This window comes from Monodon monoceros, unplaced genomic scaffold (genome assembly GCF_005190385.1).
Source record: "Monodon monoceros isolate NGI ecotype Baffin Bay Population unplaced genomic scaffold, NGI_Narwhal_1 Super_Scaffold_15, whole genome shotgun sequence".
NCBI classification, from domain to species: Eukaryota; Metazoa; Chordata; class Mammalia; order Artiodactyla; family Monodontidae; genus Monodon; species Monodon monoceros.
Genome location: NW_021703771.1, coordinates 20,117,053 through 20,124,773, shown reverse-complemented (window position 1 = coordinate 20,124,773; position 7,721 = coordinate 20,117,053). Strand labels below are relative to the sequence as shown.

At 44.2% G+C, this 7,721-nt stretch overlaps 1 pseudogene; it reads right to left on the bottom strand.

Annotated features, from left to right (window-relative positions):
* Positions 1–4,963: 4,963 nt before the first annotated feature.
* Positions 4,964–7,721, bottom strand: part of LOC114896302 — a 26,863-nt pseudogene continuing 24,105 nt past the window's right edge.

Below are 7,721 nucleotides of genomic sequence, written 5' to 3'. Positions count from 1 at the left end.
TGTAAATTGCACCCAGAATTACATTAAATAATTTGTGCCAAGTAAACATGAGAGAGAGAAAAAAAAAAGAATACTACTTAACACCATACACAAAAATAAACTCCAAATGGATTAAAGACTTAAATGTAATACCAAACACTATAAAACTTTTAGAGTAAAACATAGGAAAACACTCTTTGACATAAATTTCAGGAAGATCTTTTTTGACCCACCTTCTAGAGCAACAGAAATAAAAACAAAAATAAACAAATGGGACTTAATTAAACTTAAAAGCTTTTGCACAGCAAAGGAAACCATAAACAAGACAAAAAGACAACCCTCAGAATGGGAGAAAGTATTTGCAAATGAAACAATAGACAAAGGATTAATCTCCAAAATATACAAACTGCTCATGGAGCTCAATATCAAAAATACAAACAATCCAGTTAAAAAATGGGTGGAAAACCTACACAGACATTTCACCAAGGAAGACATACAGATGGCCAAGAGGCACATGAAAAGCTGCTCAACATCACTAATTATTAGAGAAATGCAAATCAGAACTACAATGAGATATCACCTCACGCCGGTCAGAATGGCCATCATCAAAAAATCTAGAAACAAGAAATGCTGGAGAGGGTGTGGAGAAAAGGGAACCATCTTGCATTGTTGGTGGGAATGTAAATTGATACAGCCACTATGGAAAACAGTATGGAGGTTCCTTAAAAAACTACAAATAGAACTACCATACGACCCAGCAATCTCACTACTGGGCATATACCCTGAGAAAACCATAATTCAAAAAGAGACATACACCACAATGTTCATTTCAGCACTGTTTACAATAGCCAGGACATGGAAGCAACCTAAGTGTCCATCGACTGGTGACTGGATAAAGATGTGGCACATATATACAATGGAATATTACTCAGCCATAAAAAGAAACGAAATTGAGTTATTTGTAGTGAGGTGGATGGACCTAGAGTCTGTCATACAGAGTGAAGTAAGTCAGAAAGAGAAAAACAAATAATGTATGCTAACACACATATATGGAATCTAAAAAAAAAAAAAAAAGGTACTGATGAGTCTATTTGCAGGGCAGGAATCAAGAGGTAGACATAGAGAATGGACTTGATGACATGGGGTGGGAGGGCGAAGCTGGGGCAAATGAGAGTAGCACTGACATATATACACTAACGAATGTAAAATAGTTGGCTGGTGGGAAGCAGCCGCATAGCACAGGGAGATCAGCTGGGTGCTTTGCGATGACCTAGAGGGGTGGGATAGGGAGGGTGGGAGGGAGGCTCAAGAGGGAGGGGATATGGGGACATGTGTATGCATATGGCTGATTTGCCTTGTTGTGCAACAGAAACTAGTATAGTATTGTGAAGCAATTATACTCCAATAAAGATCTATTAAAAAAATAGTAAAAAAAAAATTTTGTATAGCATATTTGAAGGTTGCTAAGAGAGTAGATCCTAATAGTCCTCATCTGAAGAAATAAATTCAATAAATAATAATTAAATAATTATTTAAATAATATTAAATTATTAAATAATATTAAATAATATTTAATCATTAAATATTAAATAATATCTAATCATTAGATGATGTGGTGAGCATTTTTATTAAGCACATGCCCTTCAATATTCCCTCTATTTTTTCCTCAATGACCTTTCATCATCCAGCACACAAGCAAGATAATTACTGTTTTAATATAAAGATTTGAGTCTGTTCAACTTGAGAATGTCAATTCTGTATTTACTCCACCAAGCTTCTAGTTTTCAAAATAAACAAATGACTGGCTTGTAGTCAGAAACTACTTATATCTAACTGACCTGCCTATGAGACACCTGCTTTTTAAAGGGAGTGTTTCTTACTTCAATTCATTTTGGCATTACATGAATAGTTTCTGAAACCCTAGTGGAAATATATCCTTCAGAGGAGAGGTCCAGTATTTCACTCCAGATTCCACTGAGAATATTAAATTTTTTTTTTCAGCTGAACAAAGTATCTTTTATTTGTGACATGCAAGTACAACCAATGAGGGAATTCCTGGCAATCCAGTGGTTAGGACTCCATGCTCTCACTGCTGAGAGCTCGGGTTCAATCCCTGGTCAGGGAACTAACTAAAATCCCACAAGCCACACGGAGCAGCCAAAACAAACAAACAAAGAAAAAACAAAACAAAAAACCCCCCAGGAAAACAAAAACAAAAAACCCCAAAAACCAAATACAGGACTTCCCTAGTGGCACAGTGGTTAAGAATCTGCCTACCAATGCAGGGGACACGGGTTCAAGGCCTGGTCCGGGAAGATCCCACATGCCACGGAGCAACTAAGCCCATGTGCCACAACTGCTGAGCCTGTGCTCTACAGCCCATGCTCCACAACAACAGAAGCCACCGCAATGAGAAGCCTGCGCACCGCATCGAAGAGTAGCCCCTGCTCACTGCAACTAAAGAAAGCCCACGAGCAGCAACGAACACCCAATGCAGCCAAAAATAAATAAATAAATAGATGAAAACAAACAAAAAACAAATACAACCAATGCAAAAAGACGTCATTTTCCCCCTTTTCTTCCAGTGATAACAAGTTGCTAAAGAAAAAAAATATATATATCAAGAAGGAGTTTATATTCAAAGTTTCCTCTAAAAAAAACAAACCAGGAAGGGTTAAAAAAAGAACCATAAACATGTCATACACACATCTGACATCAATGAAAATAACCTGAAATACGGTAGATACAGCTAAAAAAAAATCTCAAAATTAATATTTTAACATCCCCCAAAGAAACAAACAAAAAATCCTGGTACAAAAGGCCTGCTATGTTTCTCAAAACTAAGACATTGGGGAAATGGAGAAAGATTGATAGTTGAGAACTGAATGGACTCAAAACCAACAACAGGGTGACCTGCAGGTCTCAGGCAGCCGCTCCCCCGACAGCAGCCCTTGGAGGCAGCTGGACCAGCAGGGCCCAGCACAAAGCACCCATCTACCAGCGGGCTCGCTGCCAGGTACCCAGGGAGCAGAAAGAGAGAATGTACACTGAACTCACCTTATGTGGGATTTACGCTGGGTTCCCTTTCGGACACCTTTAGTGGGAGGCATCAGAAATCCATGATCTCTAAAAAAAAAAAAAAAAGTTTACTTTAATAAACTTGTTTTGGTTTTTAATGGAAAAAAAGAAAAGAAATCCATGATCTAATACAGTAAATATTTATCATCCTGTGTCCTTTGAGAGAGAGCAGGGATCAGAGGAAAATCTTTTCCTAAATATGCTTCTGTCGCCCCATGATTCTTGGAATGAGCCCTCCCATCCCCTCCCAGTCATTAAAATTCTTACCCTTGGGTAAAATCCCCTGGGAGCCAGCAGGGTAGGGGCAAAGGTGGGCTTATTCCTGTGTAAAGCTGCAAGGCCACGTCCACTGCTGGCTGGTCAAGAGCAACGCACAGCGCAGGGCTGGGCCGGGGGAAGGAGGCCGTGTGTACAGGGCCCCCTTGCACAGGCGGGAACGGGGGTGGGTGTGGAGGAGGCGAGGCGGGGGGCGGAGCGGGGGAGAAGCAGGAACAGCTCCCGGGAGATCTGCCAGCACGGGCGGCCCGAGAGAGGGCAGAGGGTGGGACAGCGTGAGCAGACAGCGGTCAGAAGGACGGACAGGCCTCCTCGCGAGCAACCTCACGAAGGCAGAACCTTTGGGACACTCCCTAACGCAGAGCTCAAGGTTGTCCAAGGGAAGGCGTTAGGTGCTTCTTCCTGGATAAGGATTTGGTCATTTTCTTCCCTGGAAGGGGAAAAAGGGAAGAGATCGCCCTAGAGATCAGGGCGAGTTTAAACTCTCTCTATCCCACGAGAGGAGAGGAAGACCTTCTCCTGGCTCCCACCTGCTGCCACAGGTGATACCGGAAAGAAAAGCAGCTGTTTGGCCACTGAGAGGCGTTCCTGCTGCAGCCTGCGCTGCCAGCCAGGGCAGTGGCACTGGTGGCTCTGTGTGGCAGCGAGGGGCCAGGCCGGGGAGTGCGGGCAGAGGGGCCCGCTGCTGGCTGGGGGCTCTCTAAGCAGGCGGGGGGATGGGCGGGGCGGTGGGGAGGGATACCCACCTTCAGAGAGCTATCAGCGCCAAGACAGGAGAGGAAGCGGCACTAAATATGCCAGGAAAGAGGGGCCATTTTGGGGGAAGACGAGGGGCTCCCTGATGTTATTCTCCCCTTGAGAGTAAGAACTTGGGTATCTGGGGTGGCGTGAGAGGCAGAAGCAGAAAGAGTGGTGAGAGGTGACGGAGAAGAGCAGGCAGAGCCTCCGGCTGTTTTCTATGAAAGAAAAACTCGAGTCACTGCCATGAGATCAAGAGATTAAGGTCAGGATGTAGCCAAGTCCAAAAGCCCGGAGAAACCATAGTCCCCGTGGTAGGCCCCATTCACACCTGTTCCTGGTCCTCTCAGCCCCTCACTGGCAGCAATGGAGTGAGGGAGACAGCCTTCCTCCCTGAGTCATCTGGTCCCCTGGCACAGCTCTGCTCTAACTGTGGATCCATAAAAGCACAGCCATAAGGAGCTCTCTCGCTTCTTTGTGTCGCGGCACCAAAGACCTTCCCAAGGTCTCCATCCGAGCATCCCATCCATGAAACGGGAGGCTTTCCGAAGCCTCTCTCTACGCCTAAAAGCCCAAATCTACACCGAGTCCATTCCTCTTTGGGAAGTAGCCAGACCCTGACCCAGGGGTCCAGAACTTTCAGAAAGGCGGGTATAAACACTCCATTGTCCAACTGTCAGCATGTGCTGGTGGTGGTGGCGCCGGCGGGCTTCTAAGGCATTCCGCTGGAGGAAAGTTGAGGAACCCTACGCGGCAGGGTTCTCACTCTCGCGAGAGCCGAGAGCCGAGTGAGCGAGCGGCCACTATGAGAGCACGGGCCTTGTGCCCAGGCATCCGCCGGCTCTTCCCACAGCATCCTATCCCCTCTGCTCCGTCCTGACCTCCTGCTCTTCTAGGAGAGAGCGGGAGGGGCAGCGTGGCCCTCTCCTCCCCAAGGTTCTGTGCTCTCAGGGTGCAGCCTGGCACGGGGAGGGCTGAGGAGGCCACAGCTCTGAGGGCACCTGGTAAGCGGCATGAGGCCAGGGAGAGGACAGGCCTGAGAGAAGTGTTCTGGCTTGGGAGTGCAGGGACAGCAGCCACCAGAGTACCCGCCCGCGTGGGAGTGCTGGCTGTCCCCAGACTTCGTCCTCCGGCTCGGGACCCCATTGGAGCAGCATCCGGACACGCTTGGGGGAGAGTCGTCGTTTTCACATTGCAGCGCTTCTCTGAAGAACCTGTAGGCGCCACGATTGTGCTTACATACAGCTAACATAACTCTCTTCCTCTGTGTGCTGCTGTCCGTGATCTGCTGGATTGTATGAGGAGCTTGCCCAGGCCTTTCCGCCACACCTTGCTCTCCATCTGGACTTCGTAGTGGTACAGGACTTCGTCCCTGCACACCACGTCAAACCGGAAGAGAGGAAGGGCGACATGGACCGAACTGTTTTTCCCGAGCGATGAGAGGTAATCCATCATTTCCTTGTGTTTCTCTCGGTCCTTCCAGCCCCAGTCGCGTCGCTCATACATGGTTTACATGTTGGTCAGGTTGAAGGCCCAAACAGTGACTGGCTCCAGGCCAGACACTCGCTTACATTCAATGAAGACATTTAACCCATTCCCATCATATTTCTTGAACACTGGGAAAGCCTCTAAAGGGTCTCCAAGCCTAGTCTCTTAAAGCTCTTTTGTCTTTTAATTCCCCCAAATGCAACAAGCATAAAAACGGCAGGAAGGAAAACTTAGAAATAACACCATCTGAAGATTTTACTCTGAAAATGTTAAAAGAATCTTCCCCCAGCCTGTTTGTTTGCAGTGAGTCTCCACTGTAGTTGTCAGTGTTTTTAACATCCAAGAATCTTTTTTTTTTTAAATTTTAACCGTCTTTTTTTGGTTTTAACCAGTTTTTAAATTTAAGTATAATTTATCAGTTGTCAGTTTTTGCCTCCTCACTGATTGATGAGAAAAATAATTCAGTACGAGTTTTGGCATGAAGGTGGATTTCAGCCTGGAAATTTATTGGGAAGTCTATCCAAATGTCCTAAAGTTAAGCAAGAATAGTTATTAAATATGCAAAAATAAAAATATCATGTGATAGGAATCAGAGAAAAATAGATGCCATAATAATTATAGCTATAATAGCATTAAAACAATGATTTTTATCAGTGACATAAACCAACGGTTTATTTTGGATGGGCTACAACTTAGTTTTATGGTTCTCCCTTATTCAATTTTGGAATCTCTAGTACAAAAACTACAGATATCTGGGGGCTTTGATCCATGATGAAACCAAATAACTGTCCAATTTCTGTTGAGATGGATTGAAATTTGAATACTATTTTGTGGCTATAGTATGCCACCTGCTTGGTGTATTAAAAAAAAAAAGAGAAAAACTCTTGTTCTGTTTGAAAGCTTTCATTGTTTCACTACATTTCAAGTAACTTTGCGAGTAAAAGATGCTGGACTTTGGTGCTTGTATTTCAACCATTAGGAATACATTGCAGAGATAGGACAGCTGAATATTAGTAAAACCCAGCTGGTGAAAATTATTGCACTCCCATTCTCCCATTTATGAGACAATTTCTTAAATCTCTGAATTGGTTTCCAGACTGCAATCCCATAATCCCATTGTGTTTAGGAAAAAATGAAAGATCTAGCAATGGCCAATTTAAAAAAGGGATCATTGGAGTTGAAGGCAAGGGGTGAGGAAAATGGTAGGCTATTATTTGAAATCTCATGGTGTGTCAGTTAGCTCTTAGTGAATAACAAAGCACCCCAAAACTTAGTGGTTTAAGACAACAGCCATTTATTTGATTCTTGTTTCTTTGCATCGGGAGTTGGAATGCACAGGGTGATTCTTCTGGTTTAGGCTGGCTCTTATTTACCGGCAGATAAAAGACTGCAGTTAGCTCTTGGTCAGCTCTGCTTCCGGGGGTGGGGGTAGCTCTTGGCTTGGGTGGCAAGGCTGACTGGACCACATGCCTTTAGTCATCGATAGGCTCGTTTGGGCTTCTTCATATGGTGGTGGTGGTGGTGGTGGTGGTGGTGGTGGTGGTCTGAGGGGAAGCCCCAAAGCACAAGTGTTTTTCAGTCCTTGCATCATGTTTGCTAGCATCCCATTGGTTAAACATGTCTCATGGCCAAGTTCAAAGTCAAGTTTGAGGGCGCTCAAACTTCCATGACAAAGAGGGTATGAATACAAAGAGATGAAGCATGTGTGGCCATTTTTCCAACCTACTGCATATGGTTTATTGAGTAAGATAAACCATTGAATTATGTGGGGAATCCTGACTGTATAATTTTGGCACAACTCAAAATCTGTCATGTAAAAAAATGTTTTGGAGATTTGGTCAAAGACAGGATATGTTCAGCTAAAATTAATACTTTGTCCAAAAACTTTTGGGAACATCGTTTGGCTGATCAGACATCATGAAATTCAGTCCGAAGGGGTTATGAGCTCTCTCTGCTCAGAATCACTGTAGTCTGTATTAGAAAATGCTGAGAATTGCTGCTTGGGTTCTAGAATGGCTATCTTAGATAATTCAGTGCAACCCATCCTATCCTTTTGTGTGTAGAATTTTAGTAAAAGTATGTATTTTTAGCTTATATGCTTAATGTGTGTATAATTATAGCACAAATGAGTTTTAGTGAAGCAGTAGTCGTAAAGGCAAGTT